Source organism: Amphiprion ocellaris, chromosome 7 (genome assembly GCF_022539595.1).
Source record: "Amphiprion ocellaris isolate individual 3 ecotype Okinawa chromosome 7, ASM2253959v1, whole genome shotgun sequence".
NCBI classification, from domain to species: domain Eukaryota; kingdom Metazoa; phylum Chordata; class Actinopteri; family Pomacentridae; genus Amphiprion; species Amphiprion ocellaris.
The window spans coordinates 34,042,001-34,059,758 of record NC_072772.1 but is presented as its reverse complement, the minus strand read 5'-3'; the positions used below and the strand labels follow the sequence as shown (position 1 = coordinate 34,059,758).

The following is a 17,758-nucleotide window of genomic DNA, read 5'->3' as shown; positions in this document are numbered from 1 at the left end:
AGAAGAGAAGCAGAAAGATGGAGCGGGAGGTCTAGAGGAAGAAATGAAGACGATGAAGGAGGATGAAGAATAAACTGGGGAGAGCCGAGGTTAAGCTGGGATTTATGAGGAGTGAAGTCAGTAGAACCAGGAAGGAGTTCTTCAGTAGAAAGTAGTTCTATTTAAAACGGTGGATCATTCACATGTTTGGTTTAAAACTAAACTCCATTCGTCTCCACTTTAGGGGCAACATTTCAGAGTCAGATCTAAAAACCGGCCCTCCAGAGGGGTCCAATCCAGTCCGACTTTATAAAGAATAAAATTACAGAGAAGATATTTATCGTAATGTTTAAAATAATTTCTAGACCATGACAAGTTCTTTTGATCATGAAGTAAAATACTAGATTACTCATTGTTCTGTTCGGGTTTTGTGTCTCATTCCTGTACTATCTTGTCTTTTTTTGGTCTTTTTTCTCTGACTTTTGTTGTTTGTCTCATGTTTTTGTCGTTTTGTGTTTCCTTTTTGTCTCACTTGTTTTTTTTTTGTTGCTTTGTAACTTTTTGGTCAAATGTTTTGTCTCTTTTTGTTTAATTTTGTGTCATTTGTCTGATGTTTGTCATTTTCTGTCTCGTTTTTGTATATTTTTTCAAATTTTTTTTGCTTTTTGTCTTTTTCTTTTATGATTTATCTCATGTTTTTGCCATTTTTTTATCTCATTTGTGTAATTTTTGTCTTGTACTAGTCGCTTTGTAACAATTTTTGTTTTGTTTTTGCTCGTTTTTGTATTTTTTTTGCCTGACTTTCGTCGTTGTCTCATGTTTTTGTCATTTTGTGTTTACTTTTGGCCTGGGTTGTGTTTTTTGTCTCATTTTTGTCATTTTGTGTTTTGCTTTATTCGTTGTTTTACGTATTGTTTTTGTCATTTTGTCAAATTTTTCGTCTGGTTTTTGTTTAGTTTCGTGTTGTTTGTCTCATTTTTTGTCATTTGTGTCATTTTTTTGGTCTAATTTCTGTTGCTTTGCAACTTTTTTGTCTAATTTTTTGACTCTTGTTTTGAGTTTGTCTCATTTTATGTCATTTTGATTCACATTTTTGCTGCTTTGTGTCTCATTTTAGTAATATTTTGTCTCATTTTTGTTGACTTTTGTCATTTTGATCATAAAGTAAAACACTATATCATTCAGCTCCAGATACTTGTGACTAAATGTTTTGTGTGTTTGTAGACACTCTGTGATCTGTAAGTTGTAATGTGTAAATGATAAACTGAGGCATAATGTTGTTGAAATTGAATTTATTTTTCTTAAGAAATTTCAGGTTGTTCATGATGTTTTTGTAAAAAGAGAATTCCTTAAATGTGAACATTTTTGCACTAAAACAAAGGAAACATTTGGAGTTGTGGTTATATATAGATGATAATGCTGTGATTTTACTGTTCCAGCCCACTTGAGATCAAACTGGGCTGAACTACAATGAGTCTGACAGCCCTGGTTCAGATGGAAAGACGTAGGAAAGAGAAACCTGCAATTTAGGTACAAAGACGGACAAAGAGGCAGGAAGTAGAGCGTGGGAGGAGTGAAAACAGGTTGGAAAAAAGGAGAAAGTGATGGGAGGAAACTGGCAGAAAATCAAAGAGGAGTCACCACGACGACGGAAAAGACTCTGGCATCAGCCGGTTCATGTTTGTTTGTTTGTTTGTGTTGCTGTTTATTTATCCATGTCACTGAATGTCTCTTTCCCGTCAATCTCAGACCGTCGCTCTGCTCTGACTGTTGGTGTCGTCGCTGTGTGTCGGTGTGTTTCAGCGATTCTGCCAACGGCTGAGGTTCAGATCTCAGCGTGAAGCCGAGGGACGGACAGATGGACGGAGCGGCTCCAGTATCGGACCTTAATCTTCCTCCTTGCTCGTCCTCTCACGCTTCATTTCCTTCCCTCCACCCGTCCGTTTGAGGGGACAACAGCACCTGCTAACACCTTCTGCTTTAAAACACACCTCAGCGGCTCGTCCAGCGCTAAACGTCACGTCTCATTTAAGCGGTTTGGTTCATATGAGGACAAACAGCAGGCGGATGAAAAAACTGCTTTATATTACCAGTAATCTGTAATAATAACCAACAATAACCACACAGGAACTCAGTCTGTAGTGAAAAATGAATCTGTTACAGAATTTGAAGCGTTCAGATGAATCGGTTCCAAACAATCACAGCAAACTGAATAAACTGAGGTCAGAATATTCAAATGTTGATGACAAACAGACCTGTAATCATTTAGTTTAGATTCTGTTTGGTTTCACTTTGGATATGTGGAACGACTCGACATGTTTACTGTCCCTGTTTGCTCCTGTGGCCCGAACACAACAGGAAACAACCGGAGCTGCCAGCAAACACAACAGGAAACACAAGAGGATCATGTTGGGAGGGAACGTCCAAAAAACCCAAAAAAAAGAGTCTGTTCGTCCTCAGAGTATAGAATAAAATGAGAGGCTTTATCGGCTACATGCTGAACTAAAAGACACATCAGTTCCTGTCGTTTCAGATAACAGCATTGCTTCACCATCTCAATAAAAATACAATTCCAAGCTCTGAAAACACATAAAACTCTCAAAAGTCTATGCTATAATAGACACAGAACTTAGTTTTGAGTCCCAAATGACAAATAAGTAAACTCTGAACAAAATCTGAGCTCATGCAGCAACAAATCCCCTCAATTCTGTCTGAAACGACACCAACAGACCAAAAAATTGATGTGAAATGAAACTAAATAATGAAACTAAATGAAAACTGATGCAACAGTCTCCTCACAAAATAAAATTTGCAAAAAACACAACAGTTTGCATCTGTTTCCTTGAGTTACGACAATTTCTAATGAATTGTGTTCAACCAACAAACTACATTAAGTTAGTGGAATTAGCTTCCCTCTGCAATCAAAGTTGTATTTTTTTTTTTACTAATCTTAAATGGCTGAAATTGAAATTGCAAGTTGATATCAGTGAAGGGACAGGAAATCTAGAGCTGAAGGTGAAGAAATGCAAAGTTATCAAGCAGAATTCATTGATTTACCTCAACTTGATTTTAATATTAAGTCAACTAATGCAGAAATTTGAGTTTTTTGTCAACACAACTCATCAAAATAATTTTAAAGTCTGATGCGTTTAATTAAGTGGAGGGAATAGGTTCTGTTAATTACTTTCCACAGTGTGGGTTGCAAACTAAAAACTTCTAACTTGGGGAAAACTTTAGAGATTAAAGCATTGTTTTGACCAGAATAACGTTGGTAATTCCATTGACCTAACCTTGTGGGTAATTTAAACTCAAAAGTTGCAGGGTTTTTTTCCGCAAAATTTAAGTTCAAATTTAAAAAAAACAAAAAACCCAGCAAAGAACAGTTTTGTTGTTGAAGGAACACATTTCTCAAAAGCAACTAAAATGGAAAAAAAAACAGAGTAAAAATATTGATAAAAATGTAATTGGACCAATGAAATTTTTTATTGTTTGTCAACTTAAAAACCTTTGTATGTTATTATGGTTAAAACATATAAAGATTTGATTTAAATATTGTGGAAATGCTAATTAGAGAAACTTCATTTTTATGAGTAATCAGCTTAAAAACTTGTGTTTATGCTACCGATCCTTAAGTTAGTTGTAATTAGAAATACATGCTAACTCACTGTAGTTGGTTGGTTGAATATAATCTTATTAAAACTCAAAAACATCGATGCAAATTGTTGCAATTTTTTTTGTTGAGCTTGAACGTTATTTTTTAGTACAAAGCAGCAACCTTCAGTGCTGATATATGAAGCCACTGCAGTTCCTCGACTGTCCACTAGAGGCAGCCTCCAACAGTGAGTCAATCATAGACCTCCATGTTAAAATGTCCAACTTTACAGCAGAAATAAACCTGACTACAGGCTGGTACTAAAACAGTTTTGGTCTCTACAGCTAATTTCTAAATTCACGACAACGTTATTGAGGTTGAATTTTAATTGAAGTCACTCGTTCAGTTTGTATTAAGACTAAAAGTTGTGTATAATTAAGAGCTCCACTCACATTAAACCTCTTTTTCCATCTCATTGTTGGATTCACTCTGAGTCTTTACCAAGACGGAGATAGCTGGAGTCTCCACAGAGTTAGAAAACAGGTTAGTAGGAAACCTATGTCCATCTAGATACAGTCAATAATGACACGCTGCACGCCTGGTCTAATAATCCTTGCTTCCGTTCAGCCACTCTGTGATGTTCTGTGGTGGTTTTTCACTCGTAAAAGCTGATTGGAGAGCTGATTATCTTTAAATGTGGAACAGAAACCTACCGGGGGAAATCAGTCTGTTCTAATCCCCGCTCAGGTTACAGTCCGGGTTAGAAATCAGCTAACAGGTGATGGCTGACAGGATCTGTTTGTCCTGCTTCCTTATTTCCCAGCGGTCCTCCTGGTTCCTGAACCTCCCACATCATTCAAGGATTACCTTCACCTGCTGGGAGTCTACGGTTACTTTTTATTATGTTTCTCCTTGTTCATATCTTAGCTCCTCCCAGTGAGGATGTAGGAGGTCGGATTCACATGTTTCATAACATAAAAGAAACTGTTTCGTATTTCGTAGTTTCTGTATTGTATCGTATTGAATTGTATTGTATTTAAATGAGTCAGTAAAGTGAGTGTGCTAGAATAATATACAACCACAACCAGATTTTACTTTTCTTTCATTCACTCTTTCGCCAACATAAACCTGGACAGAAATTAGACTTTAATTACAACAAATATCAAAAGGATTTGTGTAGTATTTATGTGTTATTATGGACTTTTTTCTTCTTTTTTTTCACAGCTCTATTTTATTATAATTTTTACTAACATAAAGAATTGACCACCTGACATTATAATTCTTCTCAATGAGTATCTCAATATTGTGTTTTAAAGTGTGTTTTAATAAGTGAACTGTTGTTGTATTTATTCAGTTTCTTGTCTAACTCGTTAGCACCTCCACACTGAGATAGATTACCTTCAGAAACTAATCAAAACTACACAGCACATTTTATGAGTCGGTTTTTATGGACAGGCAGATGTGTGAAATCACTATTTCTATAAAAAATTCATTTCATTTCGAGCATCCAGCAGGTGATCCATTCACACAAATGTCCGGAAAGATGTATGTTTTCTGTGAAATGAGGATATTGATGATGTGGAGATGGATGAAGGTGCAAACAACAAAGGAGATGGATTAGATTCATGATGAAGAAGGTTAAAAGTGAGAGATGTAGGAGGAAAAAATAAGGCCAGGAGGCAAAGAGGAGAGGAAGAAAGGAGCTGGAAAGAGATCAGAGAGAAAGGAACAGAAGGAGAGTAGAGATTTAAAGGAGGAATAATGGGTTGAGAGTTAAAAGAAGGTGGATAAAAGGGTGATGGAAGGTTCAGATGGGGTGAATCAGGAATAAAAAGTCAATGAGGAGAGGAAAGAAGGAAAAAAGGAGGAACAGGCAGCGAATAAAGAGATGAAAGTAGAGGTAGGATGTAAGAGGAGAAGGGAAAATAGATGAAGGGTTGATTTATCATCTATTTTTAAAACCTTCAATAGCGTCTCTGAGTGAAGCTCTTAATGACGCACTCAACTGCTGCATTCTGTCAACAAGAAAAAGTGAAGAAGCGTAACATGAATGCCAGAATGCTGCACAGTGAGACTCTGCAATGTTTACTGTCAAGTATTAAATACATGAAATGAGAAATGTCCTTTATGACAAGAGCCACATGTTCTGACTTCACAATGTCAGTGGTGGAATTTCAGCTGTAGTTCTAGCTAACGGTGCTTTTCTGTCTTTTTACAGCGTCTATATAAAGTATCGACCCTTTTTGGAAGTTTTACCTTTTAATTACTTTTCAACATTGATCACTGGTAATTAAATTAGATTTTTTAACTAGAATTACAAACAAAGACTCTTCATTGTCAAAGTGAAAACAGATTCCTGCAAAGTAATGTCAAATAATTAAATATGTCTCTCAGTGATTGTAGTATAAAGATTCCTGCATCTGGTGGATCAGTCCTCCTGGATAGAACGACACCATGAAGACTAAAGAACACTCCAAGAAACTCTGAGAAAAGGTTGTTGAAAAGCACCAGTGAGGATGATACAAGAATATTTCAAGTTCCTGAAGATCTCTTGGATTCCAGTTAAATCCATCATTAAGAAATGGAAGGAAGATGGAACATGAATAAATCTGACTGGAGCAGGACTTCCTCAAGAACTGGGAGACTGAGAAGAAAGATACTAGTGAAGGAGGCCACCAAGACACCTATGACTCCTCTGAAGGAGTTCCAGCTTCAGCAGGTGAGATGTTAGAGTCTGGTCATACAACAACTATTGTCTGTTCTTCACCAGTCAAAGCTTTATGGAGACAAAGAGAAAGATTCTGTTGGAAAAAGCTCCAATTAAATCTGGACTAGAGTTCACTAGAAGACATGTGGAGACTCTGAAGACACCTGGAAGAAGGTTCTTTGGTCTGAGGAGACCAGAATATATCCCCTTTGCGCCCCGCAAGTCGTGTCCTTTTCCACAGCGTAAGCTGATCCGTTCCAACTCCACAGTGTTTGGAATAGCATCTCCATCTTCCAAGCATGATATCCCGATTTTCCTAACTGGAATTCTGAATGGATGGCTGGTTTTATCCCTTTGGGAATCAAGAAAAAGAAAGACCTGACTGACTCTACAGGCAGCCAAAAAAGCCACTGCAACTGCTCAATGTTAATTTCTGCCCTCCGATTGGTTCCCTTGTCCCGACCAGCTGTATCCTCCTCTACATCCTCTTCTTCCTCCTCATAATTGTCTTCTTCATTATTGTTCATGCCATTTCTATGATATCCGTCCTTTCTTGGTCCTTCCTGATGTTTTACTTCATCCTGTTCTATGTTCTCTTCGTCATACGGGTCCTCCCCTTCCTAAAGCACGGTGGTGGCAGCATCATGATGTGAAACATGGAGGTGGCAGCATCAGGACATGAATCATGGAGGTGGCATCATGATGTGAAGCACGGTGGTGGCAGCATCATGATGTGAAGCATGGAGGTGGCAGCATCATGATGTGAAACATGGAGGTGGCAGCATCAGGACATAAATCATGGAGGCAGCATCATGATGTGAAGCACGGTGGTGGCAGCATCATCATGATATGAAGCAGGGTGGTGGCAGCATCATGATGTGAAGCACGGTGGTGGCAGCATCATCATGATGTGAAGCACGGTGGTGGCAGCATCATGATGTGAATTCTGTGATTCTTATATTCAATTTTGTAATTCTAATTAATTAGCATTAGTTTGCAGAAATCTGTTTTCACTTTGACATGGAAGAGTGATTATTTTGGTAAATTCTTGTCAAAAAAAGTCAAAAATAAATTGACCATGATGAGGGATGTAAGAGGGAAGATGGATAAAAGAGGTGGGAGGTGGGATAACAGGAGGACTCGGAGAAACAGGAAGAATGAAAGGAGTGACGATGGGAATAACTGGAAATAATAAAAGTGAAGAACTAGGAGGGAGGACAGTTTGAGGGTAAATAAATAAAAGGAATAAATAAGATGAGAGAGGCACTGGAGTGACGATGTGAGTCCCGAACATGTTTATAGTCATCATTCAACCAAGGTGTGTTGCCATGGCGACAGGGGGGAGGTGATCGATCACCGTGGAGGGGGGTCGTTAAGGTGAGGCAGGAGGCAGGGGGTAGAGGTAAAAAGGGAGAAGGAGTCCTCATTCATCACCAGACTGAACACTCCAGAGAGGGAGGCAGAGCAGCAGTGAGGCCGACGGCATCAAACACAACAACACACACTCCTAAACACACACACACGCTGACACACACCTACACTCACACACAAATATGTCTTTCACACTTTCTGCAGTTCATGCAAATCCTTTAAAGGGTCAATTCACGCCCAAAACCTCAACAGCAGCAGTTATTTCCTCAAACACCTTCACAGCGGCTGAACAAAGCATCCCCAGAACCCACAGTCAGCAGGTTATAGAAGCTAAGCTTATAGTAGATATTTACAGATCTGTGGAGCAGTTCCTGCTGCAACTCTGTGTTTATTAACCTCAAATATAAGTCGATGATCTGGGGAATTACAGGCCTCAAACATGAGTGTGATCTGTGTGAATACTGTGAAAAATGGTGAAAATCTGACAGCAAACATGCCAGAAAAAGTATGTTAAAAATAGTATATTTATATACTATGTAGTATATTCAATATATATAATTTTTCTGTATTTTTTCTTTTATTTTTGCTGATTTAAACACAATAAAAACAGTGTAATGCTATGGTCAGACACTGTAAAACAACAAATCAGTGTCTGTAAGAATACAGATTTTTCATATAGACATTTTTTGTACTTTTTTTATGGTTCACAGGTCAATTAGTAAGTTTTTTTTCCTGCAATTTCACCAGATATCTGCAATTTAACTAAACAAGGAAATTGTGTAAAACAACAAAAAACATTTAAATAATTTTTCAATCAATAACGTATATTTTTCTCTTTTAAATAACAGAAAAAACATCTGTAAAATAATTTTATTTTTGCTGATTTAAACACAAGAAAAGTGATGTAATGTTACAGTGAAATGTTGTAAAAGAACAAATGATTAATTGCTAAAATGCAGATGGTGGGTGTTTTTCAGTTTTTTATTGACAGTAAACCTGCAAGACGTTTTTTCCGCTTATTTTATTAGTTACGTGTGACTTAACAAAACAAGGAAAGTCTGTAAAAAAAAATTACACTTTCAGAAAAACTACAGTAAAAAATTGCCGGTTTCTTTAAGCTGCTCATAACTATGTACCAGATGTGGGATTTTATTTTTGTTTATTGTTGTCACAACACACTTGGACTAAAAATTCTCAGCTGCTGCTACTACTAGTCTTTAATGAATGTTCCAAGTTTAGGAGCCTCTAGAAATCAGTTTAAACACCAGATTCAGCCTCTTAATGCAGCAGAAACCTCCAGGATGTAAAGAATAACAACACACCAGAGTCTCTATATTCTCTAACATGTTCTCTATTGTGACCAAAGAGCTGCAGCATCTAGCTGAGTGATTGTACAGAAGATTAGCAGCCTGTGTGATATTATGATGATATTACATTACACACCTCTATATCTCATATATACTCCGGTAGTACAGCTCCATCCTTCTTTAGTGTCTGTCTGGAGATCTGGTCTCTGCAGGTTACAGTAAAAACCTTGATCAGCTCTGACTGTTAACCTCAAACATCCAGTTCAACCAGGATAACAGTAGTATTCATTCTGTTGGGATTCACTGGATGCAGTAGTAGCAGTAAGAGTAGTAATGTTAATCTGAACTGACTGCACTGATTCACCACTGGTAGATCAGCTGGGACTCACTGGATGTTCACTTTTTATAGTAGTACTAGTAGTAGCAGTAGGAGGAGGAGGAGGAGGAATAGTAGTAGGAATAGTAGTAGGAATAGTAGTAGGAATAGTAGTAGGAATAGTAGTAGGAATACTAGTACTAGTAGGAGGACGAGGAGGAGTGGTATGAGTAGTAGCAGTTGTCTTAACAGTAGTAGTAGTAGTATTAATAGTAGGAGAAGTAGGAGTAGCGGGAGCAGTAGTAGAATACGTAGTAGTAGTAGTATTGACAGTAGTAGTAGTATTAACGTTAATAGTAGCAGTAGCAGTAGTAAAACTAGTAGTAATAATAAAAGTAGACACTAGAGTTCTAGCTCCCTAAACTTCACTACAATAAACATTGTGTCTAAACCCTGACAGTGAACTAATGAAACCTATTCAGAAGCTGAACACCACAGAAACACTCTGAATGTGAGTCATCATCTGGAGGTTGCTGAATTATTAACCTGATGTTCTGCTATTTGTTGGAGTTCAAACTGAATTTAACACAACAGCTTGGATTACTAACAGACTGAACAGAGTAGAAACAGAACGTCGGCTCTCATCGTGTTTGGACTGGAGAGCATTTAAAAGGTGATGCAGCCACTTAGCAGAAGAACAAACTAAACTACTGAATCTTTAACCTCAACAATGTTATTCCAACCAGGAAACGGGTTTATAATTTCCACCTCCACAGGGCTGAGTCAACACAAGGCAGCAGAAAGACATCAGAGCAGATCGAGACCTTTAAATCTGCACTTTAGCAACAAGACAGAACAATTTATGTGACTAGGACAAATATTAATAGTGATAGGCAGCTACATCCATGACGCAGAATGATTAGTTAGAGAGTAGAAGATCTCATTCAACAGAAAAAATGAAAAATCCACTCAGGAGGCTGAATGGAAGTGACACAAAATGTCACGAAAGATGCAAAATGACAAAAATGTGATGCAAAAAGATCACAAAAAGATGAAAATTGACCAAATGTGACGCAAAAAGATGCCAAACAACCAAAATGTGACACAAAATGTTGACAAAATGATTTAAAACAAAGAAAATGTGACACAAAATAATGACAGAAAGATGAAAAGCAGCAAAAATGTGACAACAAGCTAAACAACCAAAATGAGACAAAATGTCAACAAACAGATGCAGAATGAGAATAATGTGATGCAAAACAACCACAAAAAGATGTAAAACAGCCAGATATGACACCAACAACTACAAAAAGATGGGAAATAACCATTGTGTGACAGAATGTCCACTACACATGCAAAACGACAAATCAACTATCACAAAAAGATGCTAAATAACTCAAATGTGTCCACAAAATGGTTTAAAACAACCAAAATGTGACAAAATGATGACAGAAGGATGAAAAACAACAAAAATGTGATGTAAAACGATCACAAAAAGATGCTAAACAACCAAAATGTGACCCGAAAATGTACACAGAAAGAAAATTACAAAAATGTGATGCAAAACAATCACAAAAACATACAAAAATTGACAGTGTGTCACAGATGATTCAAAATGACCAAAATGTGATGCAAAAAGAACACAAAAATAAGCTAAACAACCAAAATGTGACGCAAAATGTCAACAAATAGATGCAAAATAAGAAAAACGTAGCACAAAACAACCACAAAAAGATGTAAAACTGCCAAATATGACACAAAACAACCATAAAAACATGTGAAATAACCACTATGTGACACAAAATGTCCACTAAACATGAGAATTGACAAAAATGTGACACAAAAAGGCCACAAAAAAGATGAAATTTAACCAAATGTGTCACAAGAAGAGGTAAAACAACAAAAATGTTACAGTGACCATAACTAAATTGTATCAACCAAACTATGACACAAAGTAACCACAAAACCAAATGCAAAACAACCAAAATGTGACACAAAATGATGACAGAAAGATGAAACACGATAAAAATGTGACATAAAACGATCACGAAAAGAAGCTAAACAACCAAAATGTGACACAAAACTATCACAAAAATGTGAAAATCAAATGGGTCACAAAAAGATGCAAAATAACTCGAATGTGATGCAAAAAGACCATAAAATGATGCTAGACAACCAAGATGTGACACAAAATGTCTACAAATGGATGAAAATTGTCCAAAACAATAATAAAGTGAAAGCAGAGAAACGTCACAATATAAAAATATTACACTTCACAGTAAAGGTCAAACATTTCAAGTCAGCATTTATCCTCATAGGACGGATTTCTGCTGTGAATCCAAACATAGTCCAGTTTCTCTCAGTGTTGTTATTATATAGATGATTTCAAAAGAGGTAGAATGAGCTTTTTTTGGTCAGTTTGTGATGAATAAAATGATTTAAACAACCTTAAAGATACTTATTAAGGACATCTATTAGGCATGATTAAAAGTTGTTAAAATTGTCTTATACTGGCCCATTAGTTTTAGCTCCTGTCTCGTTAAGCCCCTCCCCCTTCCCCTAAAAGCCCACTTTCTCCTGATTGGCCGGTTTCAGGAAGCCTGCTGAGGGGCAGCACTCAGAGAAATCCACGAAAACTGGCATTGATTTGAGGCTAAAATAGGAAAAAAAAAAAAAATACTGGAATGTCCCTTTTACATACTGTGTCTGTGTTTAAAACGAACATCAAACAATGTAACGTTACATATGTGACGGAAAATAAAGAAAAATTATGTTAAATCCCCTTTAAGGTATCTGAAAACTGTACTAACAATACATTTTATGAGCTCGGCAACCATAGTTTAGAAAAATGAGGAGGTTATTGTGTTTGTTTTATAAAGGGGTTATGATTGATTCGACCTCAGACTTCAGTTTATGTTTCTATATAGATCAGTTAAATTATTAATGAGATGTTTTATTAGTAGAATAGTTCCATTTCTCATTTATACCCACTTTCTCTTTAGTCCAGAATGTATCGGTCCAACATATAGAGCTCAGTATAGCAGAAAATTGACCGTATATTCCATCTTGTCCACATGAATAAATGCAGATGTAAAGCAAACCCACCATCTCATGCAGCAGTTTCTCAGTTTTATTTGTTGCCAATAAAACCACAACATCTGTGTGTTGTGGGGAGCACAACTAACCCACATACCTATAATGATCTGTACATAGTGATATAGAAAAGAACCAATAAAAGATGTAAAATAACAAAAATGTGACACAAACTGTGCACAAAAAGGGTTAAAACAACCAGAATGTAGCAAAAACAACCACAGAAAGATGCAAAATGACTAAAATATGACAAAACAAACACAAAAAGATGTAAAATAATGAACGTGATACAAAATGTTCATACGAAAGATGCAAAATGACAAAAATGTGATACAAAACGATCACAAAAAGATGCCAAACAAGTCAAATGTGACAAAATGTTTTAAAACATGACAGAAAACAATCACAAAAAGATGCAAAACAACCATTATGTGAGACAGAATGTCCACTAAACATGCAAAATGCCAAAAATGTGATGCAAAACGAGCACAAAATAGATGAAAACTTACCAAATGTGTCACAAAAAGATTCAAAATAACTCAAGTGTGATGCAAAAAGACCACAAAACGATGCTAAACAACCATCATGTGACACAAAACATTCACACAAAAGATGCAAAATGACAAAAAAGTGACGCAAAATGTCCACAAAAAGATGCAACATGACAAAAATGTGGCACAAAACTATGACAAAAAGATTAAAAATTTACCAAATGTGTCACAAAGAGATAACAAAACAACCAAAATATGACACAATGACCACAAATAAATGCAAAACAATCAAAATCTGACACACAATGTCTACAAAGACACAAAATTACAAAAATGTGATGCAAAAATATCACAAAAATATACAAAAATGGACCAAATGTGTCACAGAAGATGCAAAATGTGAAGCAAAAAGAACACAAAAATAATCTAAACAACCAAGATGTGACACAAAATGTCAACAAATAAATGCAAAATGACAAAAATGTGACGTAAAACTATCACAAAACATGAAAATTGACTGAATGTGTCACTAAAAGATGCAAAATAACTCAAATGTGATACAAGAAAACCACAAAAAGATGCTGAACAACCCAAATCTTCCAATAAAACCTATGCATAAGTTTTAGCTTTTATTCTACAAATCTACATTAGAAATACCTTTTCTCTGCCCTGAATACGACCTTCAGGTATTTATTTCAGGTTCTATGTAACCTAAGAGGTAAAAGTCTTGATATCATGGTAATAACTTGGAAATGACACCATCTCACTCAACCACTCTTTCAAAAAGATGCAAAATAACCAAAATGTGACAAAAATGTCCACAAAAAGATGCAAAATGACAAAAATATGATGCAAAACTATCACAAAAAGATGAAAATTGACCAAATGTGTCACAACAAGATGCATAATAACCCAAATGTGACACAAAATATTCACAAAATGGTTTAAAACAACCAACATTAATGTGTCTCCTGCTACATCGATGCAACAAAGCTGCACTTTTCTTTTTAAACGTCTTCAAATACCTCGATAAAAATGAAATAATTCATCTGTACAGTCTTCACCCTGCAGATTTCCTCAGATAAAGCTCTAAAATAAGAATTACTCTCTTTCTTATACGGTGAAAAACACGAAGGTTCCATTCAAATGTTCACACACAATCTGGTTCCACCTCTGAAATAATATCAGCTGTGCCTCCTGAGAGTGAAATTAAATCTCCAAATGCCTCAAATTCAGCGAAGGAGGCGAAGCTCCGTTTAATTCTCCAAGGACTGCAGCTCTGCAGCGTGCGTGGGCTGATTGAGGCTAACGATACTCAAAAAAAGAAGCTGGAATAAACCAGAGAGCATGGTAAAAGTCAGGATGAAACATGGACCACAAAAATATGCAAAACAACCAAATGCGACAAAATGTGATGCAAAACAACCACCCAAAGATGAGAAATAACCCTGAAGTGACACAAAATGTCCACAGATGCAAAATGACAAAAATGTGATGCAAAACGATCATAAAAAGTTCAAAATTGATCAAAAGTGTCACAAAAAGATGCTAAACCACCAAAGTGGACAGAACATGTTAAAGCTCAGGACGGTCAGCAGCTCTGGAGAATCTACTCGTGTGCAGGATTCTAAAAAAAGACTGGAGGTAACATGAAAGCAGCCTGCAGGTAGCTGAGAGTCCCGCTCTGCTCTTCTGCTCCCTGAGGGGGTAATTATCTGTCAGTGTGTCCCCCACCGGGGCAGGTCAGAGGTCACGATCTGTTCATGGAGCTTTCAAATGTGGAGGAATCAGCTGGAAACAAGCATAAACATCCCACAGAAACTTCACAGTCCATCATTTCATCCTGCAACAAGCTGCAAAGTCAGTCACTGAACCTCCTGATTCCTGGAAACCCGCCGGCAGATTGGAAAGGCGTGTTCTCTTTATAAAAATCACCTCAAATGCACCAGAGGAAACAGAAATGATCAGATTTCCAACTTTCCTTGAACTTATCGTGTGTGACGAGCAGCAAAAATGGACCAAACCTAAGATTAAATGTGAGATTGTTAATCATCTACGCATTTAAAACAGCTCCAGAAATGTTTGCACCAGATTTTGTGAATAAAAAAAGCTAAAAATCTACACTTTTCTACGTGAACTACGACTGATTTAGCAACAACCAAGAACCATATGACAAAAACTATGAAACAACCGAACGGCAGGCAGCGTGTAAACAAAGCACAGAGTTAAAAAAAACTAAGTATGGCAAAAAAAATTAAGAGATTAGGAGAAAAATCAAACCTACTTCATCAATCAAATAAATGCAGCTCGGCTCAGAAACAGTAACCAGAGGAGCAAGTTGTTGGAGATACATTCAGCATGGAGAAACATCTTTCTACTGACGATGAGCAGAGACTCAAAACTGGACTAAATTTGTTCAAAATGACTCACTTTAACGCTCCTGTTGTCCTCATTTACAGGCACCAAAAAATAGTATTTCCTTGTCTGAAAAAAATTCAAAAATTCAGCAAAAGAATTCCCCAAATTTCTGAAAATTTGCAAAACCTTCAGGAAGAAAATTCCAATAATTCCTTAAAAGTTTTATTTTTTAAAAAAATCCCCCAAATTTGGCAAGAAAATTCTTGTAAATATTTTCAAAAAATGAGTAAAAATCTTCTAAAAAATATCTAAAGTGATTACATATATATCAGTAAAACTTTCATTCAGAAATGTTTTTTTTTGTAAATGCTCTTAAGAAACATTTTTAACATTTCTTTTTTTCCACCATAAAGATTTCCCAAAAATGTTGCCAATGTGGACATCACTGTGAAAATATATATTTTTTTTCCACATTTTCAAACTTTAAAACGCATCAATTTTGACCCACAGGACGACACAAGGGATAAAACACATTTTGGGTCATTTTAAACTAGTTTCAACTAATTTTGGACAGTTTTTATGAGATTCTTGAGTCTTTTGGACATTTTTGGCCACTTTGATTAAGTTTCAAGTTATTTTGGGCAAAAAACAACCAAAATGTGACAGAAAATGTCCACAAAAAGATGCAAAATGACAAAAATGTGATGCAAAACGATCACAAAAAGATGAAAATTGACCAAATGTATCACAAAAACATGCAAAATAATTCAAATGTGACGCAAAAAGACCACAAAAAGATGCTAAAAAACTGAAATCTTCCGTCCAATTTTCAAATAAAACATGTTTTAGTTTTTATTCTACAAATCTACTTTAGAAATCATCCCTGAATAGACCTTCAGGTATTTATTTCAAGTTGTATGTAACTTAAGAGGTGAAAGTCTTGATATCATCGTAATAAGTTGCAAATAATATTACCTCACCTCAACCAGGCTTGCAAAAAATGGAAAATAACCAAAATGTGACAGAAAAAGTCCACAAAAAGATGCAAAATGAAAACAATGTGATGCAAAACGATCGCAAAAAGATGAAAATTGACCAAATGTGTCACAACAAGATGTATAAGTGAAATGTGACACAGAAAGATGCAAAACAACCAACATGTGACACAAAACAACCACAAAAAAGATGGTAAAAAACCAAAATGCGACACAAAATGTCCACCAAGCACGCAAAATGACAAAAATGTGATGCAAAACGATAACAAAAAGATGAAAACTGACCGAATGCGTCACAGAAATATACAAAACAACCAAAATGTGCCAAAATGTTGACAAAACGATGCAAAACAAGTCAAATGTGACAAAAAAAAATCCAAAACGTGCAAAATTACAAAAATGTGACGCAAAAAGACCACAAAAATATGTGGCACCTTTAACAGCTTATTTTTCATGACCTCCACATTTAAAAAGTGAATCAGCTTGAATTATTGATGTGAATAAAAGCAGGAGGTTCTCCTGAAAGTAACGCAATTTACTGATTGTTACTAAAGTGTAACTTCAAAATATTGTCATCCACAGAAATAATGGAGCAATTTCACAGTGAAATGTGTGTTTTTGTCCACAAACCATCTTCAGCTGAGAATAAAAGATGCTTCCTCTAAAACAGTTTTTACTCTAATAGTGAAACCACAACACAACCGCTATGTTTACCTACAGACGACAACAGAGGTTAGAAAATACTGTTCTGTTGCTGCTGCTGTTCCACATTTATATATAAATAAATAAACTTGGGCATATTTATTATTGCACCACTCTGGAAGTCCTTGTCTTTGCAAGAATAGATGGATTTTATTGTATTTCTTCCCTATTTTTGCACAACAACATACTGCAGAAAGTCGTGACGACAGCTCAAGTCGGGTTTTGCAGCTTTTTGACAGTCAAAGATTACAAAAGCGTATAAATTATTTATAGTAAAAAATATTTTTCTATTTCAGGGAGACATAAATGTTCAGTTTTTACCAGCTTCAAAGGTTCTGTTTCTGTCACCTCCAGGATTTTTAGATGCCGTCACATGAATCTTTAGAGAGTTTTCTTTGTGTGTCAATGTCAGAAGGTTAACAACCTGCAGCTATTTTAATACGGGTTTGTCATTTCAGGGATTTTTGCTCTGAAATCATTAGAAGTGTGAGAGGTTTATTATCAAAATCTGATAAAACGTTTTGCCCAGAAACCAAGTGACAACTACAACCTCAAAGATATATATAAAAAAAGTAAGACGAGATGAAGTTTTAGAGCTTTAATTTACCCTCTGAACCTCAAAACCCACCAGTGGCTTTTAAAAGCAAGTTATCCCTAAAAGTTATTTAAAAATACAGCATTTGCCAGAGCTGGAAACTGTAAAAAAGACAATTTTCAACTTTGCAAAGCTCAAATTGTGATGTGTGTCTATTGAGAAAAGTAAGCAAAACTCAGTTCAAATTCACAATATTTCATCAAAATCATTTTTTTCTACATTTGTCATTAAAAATTTCACGAAAAATTAACG

General features: G+C 35.9%; 1 protein-coding gene across 1 annotated transcript in view; it reads right to left on the bottom strand.

The window, feature by feature from the left end:
* Nucleotides 1-17,758, bottom strand: part of slc8a2b (solute carrier family 8 member 2b) — a 127,992-nt gene that overhangs the window by 56,345 nt on the left and 53,889 nt on the right.